The sequence below is a fragment of the Lissotriton vulgaris genome, chromosome 6 (assembly GCF_964263255.1).
Source record: "Lissotriton vulgaris chromosome 6, aLisVul1.2, whole genome shotgun sequence".
In the NCBI taxonomy this organism is placed as follows: Eukaryota; Metazoa; Chordata; class Amphibia; order Caudata; family Salamandridae; genus Lissotriton; species Lissotriton vulgaris.
Window position 1 is genome coordinate 101,801,848 of NC_141694.1, and position 16,594 is coordinate 101,818,441.

A 16,594-nucleotide genomic window follows, 5' to 3' on the forward strand; every position below is an offset into this window, starting at 1 on the left:
TAGGCCCATCGTCTTTAAGCCGTTGCGTTACCAACATGTGGAGCAAATACTTGCCTTTGTTCGGAAGCACAATCATATCCTGTGGAGAGACGCAAAGATCTATATCTCTCAAGACTACAGTAAAGAGACTGTAGAAGTAAGGAAGGCCTTCTTAGCCCTGCGACCACAATTGAAATCGAGGGGATATCAATTTGGCTTTGTGGGCCGGCGAAGTACAGGGTAACAATACGTGGATCACCTCACTTTTTCACAGATCCTATGAAACTCAAACGCATGCTCGAGGAATTGGAGGAACGCAACATGGAACGCGACATGGAAACCAACAACCCGGACAATATGGCGGCCTCGGTTTCAGGATACAAGTGAACATCTCTGGGAGTTGCTGTCTACAATTGATCATCTCTACCCAGATAGGATTGCAGGACTGGTGGGCCTAACACTTGCCGGATCAGGCTTTATACTCGAGGTCACCTTCTGACACTGGGAGTGATACCGTGAGTTGTACAATAGCGTAATGGTCTGGCTCAACGTTTTGACAATTTCTTTGCCCTTCACTCCCTATTATCAAACTGCTATCGATCTGCTGTTGCTGATCTAACTTTTTTGATTTGACTTCTTTGATTTAAACTGTCTCTAGTCCCGAAGAGGCGTAAATCTGAATGATCTAAATATATCAATATATCAGCGCACCAACATGTTACTTCGGCGCTAATCAGGCCTCATCACGGCCGTGCTGAGATTATTGGCTAAGGGGCCGCTCATTGGTAGTTTATTGCTCCTGTTTCTGCTACTTATCACTATTAAATAAACCTAGAGTCTTTTAACTCTTAGGGTGCCCTAGACGAAGGATATGATGTTATGATATATCTTGCAAGGGTCTTCATTATACATTATACTGCTTCCATTTGCTGTTCTACTGCTAAAATCTCTTAGAAGTATTTCAGAATATGTCAGGTTATCAAGAATGTCCTCTATTGGTTAAACCCCACCATTTAAATGTTCTCATTGCTTAAGTGTATGGTTTTATACATTACACACAGTTGTTCCAATGTTCATGCAAGATTGGTATCGGCGGGAGGGCTACTGCGGTTTTCCTCACGTCGCCATGCTTCTGCACTGCAGTTGGGGTGGGTGGGGTGGGGGGATGGGGGAGAGGGGGTTGTGTGTTGTATATTATGGTTTGCATTTTTACTTTTGATTCTTTCATCTTCGCTTTTCTTTTCATTTCAAGTCTATTCCTTCTCTCTTGACTGGACAAGTTGTATCATTTACATGCTGTATCTGTGTACTCACACTTGGATCATTCATGTGCCATATCTGTGCGCCCAAGCGTCTGCTCAAGGTTTCTGTCAATTTAGCTACACATTCGTTAAGGCAGGGTACTCCTCACATAAGGTGCCGCATGGCGCGCTACTCCTTGGGATTCATAATGCACTCATGATACATGAAATAATATAAATGTTACATTCTACACTCAACACTCCGCTCGGACCGGCCTCACTTGACCAGCTAAAAATTCAACCCATAAAAAACCCAGAAGATATTAGATTATGTGCGTAGGCAGAGATGCGACATTGTTCTGCTACAGGAGACCAAACTAGACACGAAACAGTTCTATACTCTACGTAATAAGTTTTATTCGGAGGTTGTGGGGTCAAGTGCACTTGGTAAAAAGAATGGGGTGCTGATACTATTATCGAAGAGATCCAAGATAGAACAAAAGGGGCGCTGGGTCACAGTAAAGCTCGCCAGGGACAATACAGAATTTTTTGTCACGAATATTTACGCACCTAACACTAATGACCTAAATTTCTGGCAAGACTTAGTCAAACAGATTGCAACGATACCTGATACGGCAGTTCATATATTAGGAGGAGACTTTAACCTCCCATTTGATCCTGCCCTGGACAGAGATTCAAAGTGTGTGTTCAAACCGAACAAATCACATAACGCATTCATTAAATTGTGTCAGCGCTTTAATTTGGTTGACACGTGGAGAATACCAAACCCTACTAATAGGGATTAAACATTTTACTCCTCCCCTCACGATTCGTACTTCCTCATTGACTACATCTTTATTACACAAAACGGTGTTGCAAGGATAGAAGATGCATCCATAGAACCAAGAGTACTGTCTGACCACTCATGCATTTCCCTTTCCATCAGCAACATTAAACCCTCCCCTAAACAAACGTCATGGAGAGTCAATGAAGAAATCTTAAACAAAGAACAGAATAAGGCTGCCATTCAAGCAGCCATCGGGTCATATTTGGATGTAAACAGGAGAGGGGACACTTCAGATCTTGTTCGCTGGGAGGCTTTGAAAAGTACCTTAAGGGGGGTGTGCATCAAAATCCGCTCGGCAATGAACAAAGATTACAATGCAAAATTAGAAGCGCTAGAAAAAGAGATAGCCAATCTAGAAAACAGACACCAGTTGACAAGGGACCGGGAGACACTTAACACCATAACTAATAGAAAATACGAATATAACAAGCTGGTGAGCGAAAGGGCGGGAGTATGGCTGGACAGAAGGCGGAAATTTAAGCTCTGCGAATCTAACAAGGCTGGTAAAAGCCTGGCTGCATATCCAAAATTCAAGGTGCAGAAAAATTCTATTAATGTCATAAAGGACTCTACGGGAATAAGCCACTCTGACCCCCAAAAAATCACTGAGGTCTTTAAAGACTTTTATGAGGGCCTGTACGCTAAAAATTAATTGGTTGACGAGGGCAAAATTCAAGGGTACTTGCAGGAGTGTGATCTGCCAAAACTAAAGCCGGAAGAACAACACAGCCTAAATGAACCGATCTCTGTTAGTGAGGTAGAGAAAGCAATCAGAGGGCTGAAATGTGGAAAGGCACCTGGCCCTGATGGCTTTACGGCTACATTTTACAAAGGTTTTGCAACGGATCTAGTAGAGCCTCTTCTACACTTTTTCCACGAATTCACGGAGTCAGGTGAGGTAAGGGGCACACTAGCGGAGGCGATTATCGCAGTTCTCTCAAAGGATGGCAAGGACCCATCGTTACCAAAAAATTATAGGCCGATTTCCCTGATTAATCTAGATTGTAAGCTGCTAGCCATGATTTTATCAGCCCGATTACAAAAAGTTCTCCCTACCCTCGTACACCCATCTCAAGCGGGTTTCTCAAAACACAGGCTATCAAGCGATAACACTAGAGTATTAGCCCACGCATTAGAAAAAGCAAAACTTCTGCATACCCCCACAGTAGCGATCACATTAGACGCTGAAAAAGCCTTCTACAAGGTAGATTGGCCCTTCCTTGAGGCAGTTTTACACAAATTTAATTTAGGGACGACATTCACTAAACTTGTAATGGCTCTGTATGCCGGACCTACGGCTAGGGTTAGAGCGGGAGGCTCCTTTTCTTCATCCTTCTGCCTGAAACAAGGAACAAGACAAGGATGCCCATTATCACCATCTCTGTTTTTACTAGCGATAGAACCTTTTTTATATCAATCAATCAATCAAGACATTTATAGAGCGCACTACCTACCCGTAGGGTCTCGAGGCGCTGGGGGGGGGGGGGGGGTGCCGTTACTGCTCGAACAGCCAGGTCTTGAGCTTCTTCCTGAAGGAGAGGTGGTCTTGGGTCAGGCGCAGGTCGGCAGGGAGGGAGTTCCAGGTCTTGGCGGCCAGGTAGGAGAAGGACCTTCCTCCTGTGGTGGCTCTGCGGATGCGTGGGACGGCGGCGAGGGCGCGGCTGGCAGATCGGAGGTGGCGTTTGGGAGCGTAGAAGTTGATTCGGTTGTTGAGGTAGCTCGGGCCTTGATCGTGTAGGGCTTTGTGTGCATGGGTGAGGAGCCGGAAGGTGATTCTTTTGTTGACGGGGAGCCAGTGCAGGTTTCTCAGGTGTCCGGAGATGTGGCTGTTCCGTGGGATGTCGAGGATGAGTCTGGCTGAGGCGTTCTGGATCCGCTGGAGTCTCTTCTGGAGCTTGGCGGTGGTTCCGGCGTAGAGTGCGTTGCCGTAGTCCAGTCGGCTGGTGACGAAGGCCTGGGTGACGGTCTTCCTGGTCTCCGTGGGGATCCACCAGAAGATCTTCCGAAGCATGCGCAGGATGTTGAAGCATGACGAGGAGACGGCGTTGACTTGCCTGGTCATGGAGAGGGAGGAGTCCAGGATGAAGCCCAGGTTGCGTGCGTGGTTCGTTGGCTTGGGTGCGGTGCCCAGGGCGGGGGGCCACCAGGAGTCGTCCCAGGCGGAGGGCGAGGAGCCCAGGATGAGGACCTCCGTCTTGTCTGTGTTCAGTTTCAGGCGGCTCGTCGTCATCCACTCGGCTACTTCTTTCATCCCTTCGTGCAGGTTGGCTCTGGCGGCGGCGGGGTCGTTGGTCAGGGAGAGGATCAGCTGGGTGTCGTCGGCGTAGTAGATTATGTTGAGGTTGTGTTGGCGTGCGATGGCCGCGAGGGGGCTCATGTAGATGTTGAAGAGTGTCGGGCTCAGCGAGGATCCTTGAGGGACGCCGCAGATGACTTTGGTGGCCTCTGACTTGTACGGTGGTAGGCGGACCCTCTGTGTTCTTCCGTCGAGGAAGGAGGCGATCCATTCCAGTGCCTTCTCCTGGATTCCGACGTTGCCGAGGCGCTGTACTAGGGTGCGGTGGCAGACCGTGTCGAAAGCCGCGGAGAGGTCTAGGAGGATGAGGGCCGCTGTTTCTCCGTTGTCCATCAGGGCTCGGATGTCGTCGGTGGCGGCGATGAGGGCGGTCTCGGTGCTGTGGTTGGCACGGAATCCGGACTGCGATGGGTCGAGGGATCCATTCGTCTCGAGGAAGGTGGCCAGCTGTTTGTTGACGGTCTTCTTGATGATTTTGGCTGGAAACGGGAGTAGAGAGATGGGGCGGTAATTCTTGAGTTCGGTGGGGTCTGCCGTAGGTTTCTTGAGTAGAGCGCTGAGTTCGGCATGCTTCCAGCTCTCGGGGAAGGTGGCGGTGTCGAATGAGGTGTTGATAATGTCCCGCAGGTGGGGTGCGATGACAGCGTCAGCCTTGTTGAAGACGTGGTGGGGGCAGGGGTCGGTCAGAGATCCGGAGTGGACGGAGTTCATCACGCGGATGGTGTCTTTGGTGCTGGTCGGGGTCCAGGCTCGGAGGATGGTGGTGGGCGGCGTTGCTGTGGTCGTGGCGTGGGTCGGATGGGTGCTGAAGCTGTTGTGTATGTCCGCGATCTTGTTGTGGAAGTAGGAGGCGAGGGAGTTGCAGAGGTCTTGCGATGGGGTGATGTCGTTGTTTCCGGCGTTGGGGTTGGAGAGCTCTTTCACGATGTTGAAGAGTTCCTTGCAGTTGTGTGCGTTGTTGTCCAGTCGGTTCTTGAAAGCCGTTTTCTTGGCGGTGCGGATCAGTTGGTGGTGTTTCCGGGTGGATATATCATATCCGGAATAATGAGGCCATTGCCGGTGTGCCGTTTGATGATTGTACTGTGAAATTAACTGCATACGCCGATGATGTGCTCATTTTGACGGAGAGAGCTGACGATGCTATCCCGGCTTTAATAGACACAATTGACGAGTATTCTAAAGTTTCAGGGTACAAGCTGAATAAAGACAAAACAGAAGTCAAGCTTTTAAACAACGTCGGGAGTAAAGAAATACTTGGTTCATCTGGCCTCACTTGGCAGCCAAAAGCTTTTAAATATCTGGGCCTAGATTTCAAGAAAGACTTAATAACAACCCTGAAGGTAAATGAGGATCTAACTTTAAAAAAGATTTCTGTGTTATTAGATAGCTGGTCACCCAAGTTTTTGTCCTGGTGGGGTAGGGCTGAGACACTTAAAATGATGTGCACGCCTCTGGTTAATTACCTGGCCAGCATGCTCCCAATGACTTTTACGGACAAGTTCATCAAAAAAGTGGATAGGTTGTTTGGGGAGTTCCTGTGGTGAGGGAAAAAAGCCAGGATATAATTGAAAAAGTTGCAACTGGCAAAAGAGAAAGGCGGCCTGGGCCTTCCCTCGTTCAGGAACTACCAGACGGCTTTCCTTTGTAAGCAGGGGGCTCTTTGGCTAGTTGACTCTACATCTTACACTCCAGTATGGCTATCTATTGAGCGGTCATTAATGGCACATGCACCCCTCACAGCCCTCCTCAGCATGGACTTGGCCCATTTACCTCACTCCAAATACATTCTACTAAATACCAGAAGAGCCCTCCTCAGGCTCGACCAGTCCCATAAAACTGATTCAGTGATCAAGAAATCTACCCTAGTATCGCTATGGAATAATCCTATGTTTCGGATAGAGGGGAAAACCCTTTATTGAGAGTTGTGGGCTGAAAGTGGTATCCATATGGTAAAAGACCTTTATGAAAACGGTCTGCCCATCCCTTTTTCGACACTGCAAGAGAAATTTAATTTGACACCCATAGAATTCTATAAATTCTTGAAATTGATAGCCATTATCTCTAAACGTGCTCCCACTATGGATTCACCCTGGCTCATGACACGTCTCCAGTTACTGTACCATGCTGACCATTTCGTCTCCAGAATATATAAATTGCTCCTCCCCCTGCCCAAGAAACCACATAAGTTAACGGAAGGCAAGTGGGAGTCGGAACCTAACTCGACATGGATATCAATAGATTGGGAGGTAATACACAACACTGCATTATCAAACAAGGTCTCCCCGATTCTCTGTCAAACGAAATACATGTTGCTGAACAGAGTGTTCTGGACCCCTCAGAAGCTGTTCAAATGTCATGTAAAAGATACGCCCAATTGTTGGAACTGCCAGGCAGCACCTGGAGACCTGGCGCACATGCTTTTTGATTGTTCCCTATTAAGAACATTTTGGAGAAAAATCTTTGCTTATATTCACCAAGTATTTGGAATCACACCCGTTCAGGAATTCTTATATGTCATTTTGGGCCCTTTAGAAACACAATTGCCTGACATACATGGCCGACAACTGCTAGATATCATGTTGACATTGGCGTGCAAGGTCATCCTCTGTAAATGGAAAACATTTGCGGAAGTCAACTTTAAAATATGGTTGAAATGGCTCTCCTTTTTGAGAGGGGCAGACAATCCGGCACTGCAGTCAGCCACATGGAAGCCTTCTAACAGGAAATTGTGGTCCCCCTTGGATTGGTCATCCTCCTACTTTGAACCTCCATGATACAAATTTCAACAGGTTGACTGTCTTTATGTAAATCAGTGTCTCTGTTTGGCCCCATATATTCCAAGTTTAAATACTTTATTGTATACTTATTGTCTCCTATACTGCGACCCATGCTTTTGTAGGCCGATTGCTACTGATATATTAAACACCTGTCCTTTTCTCTTATTCTTCCTTTCCTCTCTACTTTCCCTATTTTTCTCTATTCCTTTGACTTTTGTTAAGCGTCATTATGGCCACTACTGTGTTAATCTATCTATTGGAAGATTTATTGTATTGTCTTTGCTTTCATTTTTTCAATCTTCAAGAAAAAAGATTTGAAATAAAAAAAATAAAAAAAATTCATATAGCGCATGTTTCCGCCTAAAAAGAACCAAATCCAGAACATGTTGAAAACTGTTGTCCAAGTAGATCCAGTATTACTGCATTACAGGTTAATAGCGGACATTTTGACACAGTAATGCTTTTGGACGATGTGTAACTGTGCAAGAGTTTGTTAATTTAATAGCATTCCTGCCCCATTTCATTACTGTGATCAGTTTATTGCTACATGTTACACTATCACTATCACAAAGACTTGATTCCCCTTATACCAATTGTGCAACTAACACTTTAGTGAAAGAGTGAACAGGGGACCTTTTCCCGAAACGCGTCGAGTTGTTCATTTCTGCTGAATAAACAACTGCTTTAAAAGCCTTCTGGTGTCCGCCTCTGCTGTGATTTTTATGAGGCAACAGCGTGTGTTTGATGTTATGAGGCTTTTCCCCTCGCCGCGGACCGCTGTTGTGAGAGGAAGGGAAAAGGTGATTTAAGTGCTCTGCACTGAACTGCGGTTTTTAATATATATATATTCACTGAAAAAATCATAGGTTTTAGAGACGTTATAGTTAGGAATTAGCATCTAAAAAACCTTGGAAATTCACTGAAAAAAACATAGGTTTAAGGGACGTTATAGTTAGCTGGAGATTTGACTCATATAAAACCAGAGAAAGTCGCCAGTTATAGTTAGTTGAGCTAACTATAACTCGCGGGTGCATCAGCAGCGCATTGCGGGTGTACAAGTTATAGTTAGCTCAACTAACTATAACTGGTGAATTTCTCTAGTTTTATTTGAGTCAAATGTCCAACTAACTATAACGTCCCTTAAACCTATGCTTTTTCAGTGAATTTCTAAAGTTTTTTAAATGCTAATTCCTAACTATATTGTCTTTAAAACCTATGTTTTTTTCAATGAATTTCAAAGGTTTTTTAAATGTTAACTTCATATTTTAATGTTTAAAAAACCTGTATTTTTTTGTTATTCTTTTTTAATATTTTGCAACTCTAGTATCCTTTTTTGTAACTTTTTAAACTTTAGAAATTATGTAATCTTTTATATCTTCCCCCCAAAAAATGTATATAATTTTTTTTCTTTTTTTGAGAAAACTACAGTCCCGTACCGGTAGTCTACCAAGCTCGATCAGACGCAAATCCTATCCACCACATTTAAATGATGCGCATTTCGTTTCCAACGGGTTTGTGGCACAGCGACCCTCATAACAACATATAAGTATGAGTTTGCGCCAACTGCTACTGTGGTATGCGACCGGTACGTACTACCAAGTGGCACGTTACATCATGTACGTATGGGGTGATGCCCGCTGCGCATAGCGAATACGACGAATGCCCGCTGCCACGCCCTGTGTTACATCATAGACGTACGGTGTCGCGCCGCATGCGCCATTCCCTCCGTTTTTTTGGCTCAAAACTATATCTAAATAACTTTAAAGTGTATATGAGAGCAAGCAATAATTACAAATATTTTTTCAACATTTATATATTTCTAATTGTAATAAACTTATATTATAGTAAATATATTTTCTCAAAATCACATTGGGCGCGATCTCATTGTGCACTTAGTGCACGATTGCCATGTGACCATAAAAAAAAGCTTTTCATTAGTTCATAATATTTCCCATTGTAACAGTTCAAAAACGCCACCCATTTTAGTCAATATCTGTACAGCATTTCAAGAGACACACCTCTTCTGCTTAGAGAGCTTTTTTCAAAACTTTTTGCAATATACACATATCTTAGACTACACACAACATGTAACCATCATCTTCATCAATATTCATGGTCTGTAAAGTATCCTTGTAGTGACCCTGTTTTTGGCTCTATTTCTGAGTGATGGTGACTTTAAGCTTGCTACCATCCTGAATCCCTATTCTTGGCTTGTGTTGGTCCTTTTCAGGCCTTTTCTCAGACCTAGAAGCATAAACTAGAGGATAGCTGCTTTATATGATGATAGATCCCTTATTCTTGACTCTAATCCATCTATTGCCTATTGGCTTTGACATAATTATGTGTCCTTTCATCATCCTACCTATAGTAGAGGGTGGATCCTGTAGTCCTGACTTTATATTACATATTGGGATGGTTTGTGTCTGTATTATGATAGAGTTAAGTCCTTTTCGGGCCTACAAGGCCCAGAACTAGAGAGACTCCATTTTGCTTCCTGTCCCTGCAGACTGAGATGCTTGCAGGGTAAAGGTGATGTTTATAGTTAATCCTGTTATGTGCTAGGGGAAAACCAGCGGAGACTGGATCATATCGAAAAGAATGTGTTTGTCTCTTGGGCCCAGACGTAACAAGCAGATGGCCACTGCGTTTGCGCGGAGAGCCTTGGAGCTGGCACAGGAATTCGGTGGGAGGTAGTTTCTGCTGGAACTTTCCACTAGAGGAGAGCATTCTATATTAGCGAAGTGCAGAAGAGGAGGAGTGTCAGTTGGTTCTTGGAGAGAGAGAAGTCAGTTGGTGTTTGAAACAGAGACCAGTCAGTTGGTCTTTGGAACAGTTCAGTTCAGTTGGTTTTCTGGAATGGAGAGAGAAGGCAGATGATTACTGGAGCTGAAGAGAGCAGTCAGATGAATCTTGGAACGAAGTTGGAACTGTCAGCTGGAGCTGCCAGTTTATCAGGATGCATTAAAGCAGTTACCAGTCAGATGGAGGAGTTGAAGCTGCCAGCTGGAGCAGTTGAGCCAGTGGAGTGAAGCTGTGGTAACGGAGGGAGAGAGAGAGCCCTGATTCCACCAGAGAGAGAGAAAAACATTCCTTTCTAGTAGGGTGAGGTATTCTAAACTAGTTTGCTTTACACTTAAACATTAACCTTGTCTTTTATTTCCTAGGCTAGATTCCCCTACTGTGTTGCTAATCCTTTTCCTTTCAGCGGTGTGCAGTATAATCCATTCTCTTTCTAGCTATCTACAGTCCCTGTCAGTTACATGTGGATGTGTTATAGTAATAAAGCTTTTCATTATAATAAAGAGACCCCGCAGATCTGTGTATGTGTCTATTCCCCTTTTACTTTTCAGGCTATGTGTGATATTGCAGTATTATATTGTTGATATTGTTAGTGAATAAAGGAACCCCGAGTTCTTAATGAACAGCTGTGCAGATGTTGTTATTACAATAAAGTTAACCTTTCTTCTAGTCAGATGCTGTTATGTGAACGGATGCGACTCCCAACCAGGTAAATGGTAACTGAACAATGAGGGGGAGAGGAGAGCTTGTGTTTGATAATACCTTTTGCACAGTGTGATTTGGCAATTCTTGTGTACCACATAAAATATATGAGACATCCCCAGTAGGTATTAGATGTATGAGAGAAACTTCCCAACAGAGAGAGAGAGAGAGAGAGAGAGAGAGTTGAAGGTATTCATAGGAAAGTGATCGCCGTTGTGTAGCGGCGTTAATGAGAGCACTGATTGTGATCAGTGTGTATACCCACAAGATTGTGGCTTGAGAGAGCACCGGGGGGACATGGTGTGTAGTGAGATTGCTGCTAGAGAGAGAGTTGCATTAGTGAGAGCACTGATTGTGGTCAGTGTGTATACCCACAAGATTGTGGCTTGTGTATGTATGAAATAGTGAGAGCACTGGGAGGACACAGTGCGTATACCCACAGGATTGTGGCTTGTGTAATAGTGAGAGGACCGGAGGGAAACGGTGTGTAGTGAGATCGCCTCTAATGAAAGCGGCGTTAATGAGAGCATTGATTGTAGTCAATGTATATACCCACAGAATTGTGGCTTGTGTATGCATGAAATAGTGAGAGCACTGGGAGGACACAGAGCGTATGTGGCTTGAGAGAGCACTGATTGTGGTCAGTGTGTAATGGTAAGTTATTGGAACTGCCCCCTTCACTATGAGTAGGAGGGTAGCATAGTCTGGGTCTGAGTTGCCGCGAGACTATAAGGTATGAGTGTGGTGTAGGGCATGGACGTCCTTAGTATTCAGTGAGTATTCCTAGTAATCCCTATAGATTTAGTGGTGTTTCTGATGATATGAGCTTGTATATTGCTAATTCCCTATCCTTAGGTAGGAACACAGATACCTGTTGTAAATAGGTCCTAAGGAGGGAGGTGGTTGCGTTTCGGCTGGTTTGGTGGTGTCTTGGTGAGCTGATTCTATCTGGTCGGAAAATCCGGTCGTTACAACCCTTCCACCTGTGATAGCCATACACCTAAAAGTTACATAACCGAAATGTTCTCAAATACCAGAGGTAACATGGTTGCATACGCTGTCCACAGCACAACGTAATATAGTACGGCCCAGAGACAGTATCATGCATAGATAATGAACACACGGACACAGATAGATAGTGGAAGTGGGTACGGGTATGTGCGCTCCAGTTCTTTTTATTACCAGGTTCACATATCCAGTGACGTCTGTGCTGGATTCGTGTGGGGTGAGTGTAAACAAGCCCTCAGGGAATGGTTGCTGCTAGCATCAACCTCAACAGTAATCATTGGATTACACACAGATATTCAAAATTAACAGAATTGATAATTTGTGCTGCAGTTACATAGGGACATTAGATGTGTAATAATACAGAAATATCATAAAAGAACCACAACATTTGGTATACTGAGACACAATCAATAGATCTGACATAATACACAAAAGATTATATCATAAATGCTCCATCAGTTCTAGTGCACTCTCATAGCCACATCAAAAGCATTCAGCATGTGCACAGCCAGCGATGATGCATGCTGCAGGTGGGCCGTACTAGGAGCAATATCTGTTGCCATCAAAACTGCATCATCTGCAATAGCGACTCAATCTGAATTGTGAATACTGCTGTCTGCAGTGTAGGCCACATAGAGTGGTCAGCAAGCACCCACAGCTACGTAAGGTGACTTGACCTGCCCAGTTTGTCATAAGCGAAGCAACAAAAAAGCGTTTGTGGAGCCTGTAATAATACGTATGCATGGTGCAGACAGTACACACTGGAGCAATGTCTTTTCCTACGAGACTACCTCATCTACAATAGCATCTCGATCTCAATTGTGAACACTGCTGTCTGCAGTGTAGGCCAGAGAGAGTGGTCAGCAAGGGCCCAGAGCCACGTGTCATTGACTTGAGCTCTACAGTTTGCAATACACGAAGCAAAACAAACACGTGCTGAGCCTGCAATGATGCGTATGAGTGGTGCAGACAGAGCACACTAGAGCAATTCCTTTACCTACAGAACTTCGTCATTTAAAATACTGATTCAATTTCAAATGTGAACACTGAAGTCTGCAGAATAGGCTAGAGAGAGTATTCAGCAAGGGCCCACAGCATTGACTTGAGCTGCTGAGTTTGTCATACGCAAAGCAAAAAAAAAGCATGTGCTGATCCTGCAATGATGCATATGTATGGTGCGGACAGAGCGCACTGGAGCAATGTCTTTTCCTACAGGACTGCGTCATCTACAATAGCGACTCAATCTCAAATGTGAAGACTGCTGTCTGCAGTATAGGCCAGAGAGAGCATTCAGCAAGCGACCACAGCCACGTAGCATTGACTTGAGCTGCCCAGTTTGTCATAAGCAAAGCAAATAAAAAGCGTGAGCGGATCCTGCAATGATGCGTATGCGTTGTGCGGACAGAGCACACTGGAGCAATGTATTTTCCTACAGGACTGCATCATCTACAAAACTGACTCGATCTCAAATGTGAACACTGCTGTCTGCAGTGTTGGCCAGAGAGCAAGCAAGGGCCCACCGCCACGTGGCATTGACTTGAGTTCCCCAGTTTTCAATGCGTGAAGCCACAAAGACCATGTGCGGAGCCTGCAATAATGCGTATGAGTGGTGCAGACAGAGCGCACTACAGCAATTTCTCTTCTTACAGGCAGACCCTGATGCAGAGGTCTAGCCTGGGACCAAGGTTCAATTCCCCGCCTCGGCGGGTCTTAGGCTCAAAATTCCACGGACCTGATAATTCTCGCCTCGGTGCCTATTCCAATCATGGAGTCCCACTCTGCAACTCTGGGCAATAGCTTGCTTACTCTCCACAACCGCCCCCACAACACTAAGGATGCCTGGCCTCCACCTTGGGGGTGCCCAGGAGTGGACACCTCACAGGGAAAGCCAGGATGAGTTCCACAGCGGTATTCGTACAAGCGCCTTGAGACCCTTGCGGGTGAGTAGTGCGCTATACAAGTATCAAGTATCAATTTATAGCGAGTCGATCTGAATTGTGAACACTACTGTCTACATTGTTAATTGAAGGCAGTACTCACACACACAACTATGAAAACTTTTTCTCACTGCCTCTTCACTACATAAATTACAGAAAACTCTACAATAAATAAATCAACACAATTCAAATTGGGATTTCATCAGTCCACAGTCTACACTATTCAGTGTTCCTTTAGACTTGCAAGATTAATTTGGTCTTTTTACTAAACCTACAACTCATCTGAAAAAAATTCTTCAAGCAAGTACACTATAGCCTTAAACCCCGCCGTAGCAGGCTATACCGGCTATTAAAAGCCCTCTCCAGGGTTAAAGGCCCGAGCCGAAGGCGAGGGTCTTTAACAAGGGACAGGGACTTTAATAGCCAGAATGGCCCAGCTAGGAAGGGCTATAAGGCTATTAGAACATTCTAAAAAAGCACTGATATGAAAAGGGTCCTAGGGTATATTTATAGACCTCAGCACGGACACTACCCCCAACAAAACACTATAATTACACAAAGTGTGTCCATGGGTCTCATACTAAAAATCATTAACCTGTGTGTGGCTCGAATACATATACTGATGTGTGACAGCAAACAGGTATCCATCAAGCATGAAAGATACCCATCAGTTATCGTCCATTACCGCCCTTGTCATCATCTGGGTCTCCTCACACCAAGGAGATCATGGTAGTAGCTGCCAGTGTATAATGTAAGATGCTACAAACCTAGTGATGCAGGGATGTTGTGTTCGGTATCTAAAATTAGTGGATATTAACTGATTTGCAGTGCATGAAAAGTAAAGAAAAAATGTGATATAAAATTGGAAAGATCGGAGGAAAAACTATTTTATTGGTACCTCTCAAACTTCCAATAGATAAAAACAGTGCAAAGAAAGTAGCAGTTTGAATAAATATCTGCTACATACAATAGGTGTCGACATGTTTCAGCAAATAATACGGACGTAATCGTCCGCTGCCTTCATCAGACCTTACTTTCGCTACTGCAACGAGTGATAAAAGAACAATAAAGTGAATGTTGAATAAAGTTAAATTACAACCATGTCACCTGGGAATCCATGGGACACCCAGTTCCTCCTCCTGATTGCTGTATATTATGAGAAAGAACAAACAAATTTCAAGTCACACACAGGAAAAACAATCCCATTAGAGTTCTGATTATGCAAACACCCAAATTGTGCAATTCATGCCACGTGATCAGCCTGAATTGTGATACACCAGCTGATCAAATATTAAACTGTTAAATCACTGCTCACCTATTTTGCAGGAGTTTATGGCTTCGCCTCACCTGGCTGCGGCTCAGGTAATTGGAGCACCGCTCTAAAATAAGAAGGAGGGTGATATAAGTACTGAAAGTACATCAACCTGCATCACTCATCTGTAATACATTAAGTAAAACTGACAACTCCGACTCTAAAAAAGCACAATAGAGACATACCGGCAGAATGGTTAGTAACCAATGTCATACTGACCATTGATCAATCACAACTCATGATTATGCCGATGTCCTCAAAAAAGATGTAAAAAAGACTAAGAAATGTAGCAACTTAAGAGCTAGTTCATAAGCCACATCCTCATATTTGACACAACTGTACATTGTCCGTTCTAAATAGAACCATGTTGCAAAAGCAAGTTTAAAAATAGTCGGGAGGCATACGTAAGCAGAAACGATCTAACAATGCTCAGACTTGGATGATCTGCTCACGCCAATGTCATCTCACCAAAGGCACCGCTCGTAACGTAGAACAACTTTCAAGAAAAAAGTGCAGTCACAAAACCAAAGTTTAACAGAGTAACAAGATAAATAACCAGAAACGTGACTCCCCTCTCCATCCGTACTCCAGGCCAGCATCAGAGCCGACTCGGGGAGGTAAACAGTCACGGACTGGCGCCATTTTTATTACTCGTTTTAACAAAAACGTAAATCACGTAAACGTCAAATGCTCACACGTTAACATAGTGAGCAATCACAGGAGTTGTAGTTTGCTCCTCGCACTAGAAACGTGCTTGCACCAATCCACCATATAAGACTAAACGTGTATCTCAAATATTGAGAATGTTAAACATACACGTAATTAGAGTATACCACTTTAAAAAAAAATGTAGCAGTGGATATTCAATCCATTGCGTTTGACCAAAACTACGAGCGAAACAACGTGGCTCAACGAGTACGCACAAAGGATCATGGGGCCTTATTTATGAAGGCCTTGCGCCGCCGGTGCGTCACTTTTAACATGGGAAAAAGTGACGCACCGGCTGCGCAAGGCCTTCATAAATAAGGCCCATGGAGTCTATAGTTTATATCACAAAGTGCCAAAGAGACTCTTAGAAAACAGAGTGCCGTCGGACGTGACAAAAAAGCTATAATCTCAGTTATTTCTCATCATAGCACATCTCTTGATTAAAATTTAATATGTCCAAGTTTACTATGGATACTCCTTCGAGTTCAAGAAAGAGAGAGAGAGACATACCATTACTTGTCACCATCCTGGCATCTACATAGTATATCCTATGGTGAATTCAAACGTAAAACGCGTTGCATGGAACAGATTCACTTCCAATTTATGTTTTAAAAAGGAAAGAGACAGTGATATGCAAAGACATTATAAATAAACCTAGTTCATGATATTATACACCTCTATGATGTTTTGAGTCCCATTATAGTTGAGGTAGCCACCTCTATTATCAAAATATTCAGTTGAGTACACAAATCAGTGTTTAACCTAACTGTCATTTTGACTGTTGGGTTACACACTGTTTTGTGTACTCAACTGAACATTTTGATATTCCATAAAAAAACAGTAAGGCCATCGCCATTAGGAACATGATGCACAATACATAGGTCTGGAGCAATTACCGTCTGGCATGTATCACTGAGTTGAAGATAACATGTTGTGCTGATATCATTCCAGATATTAGAGGTGGCTACCTCAACTATAATGGGACTCA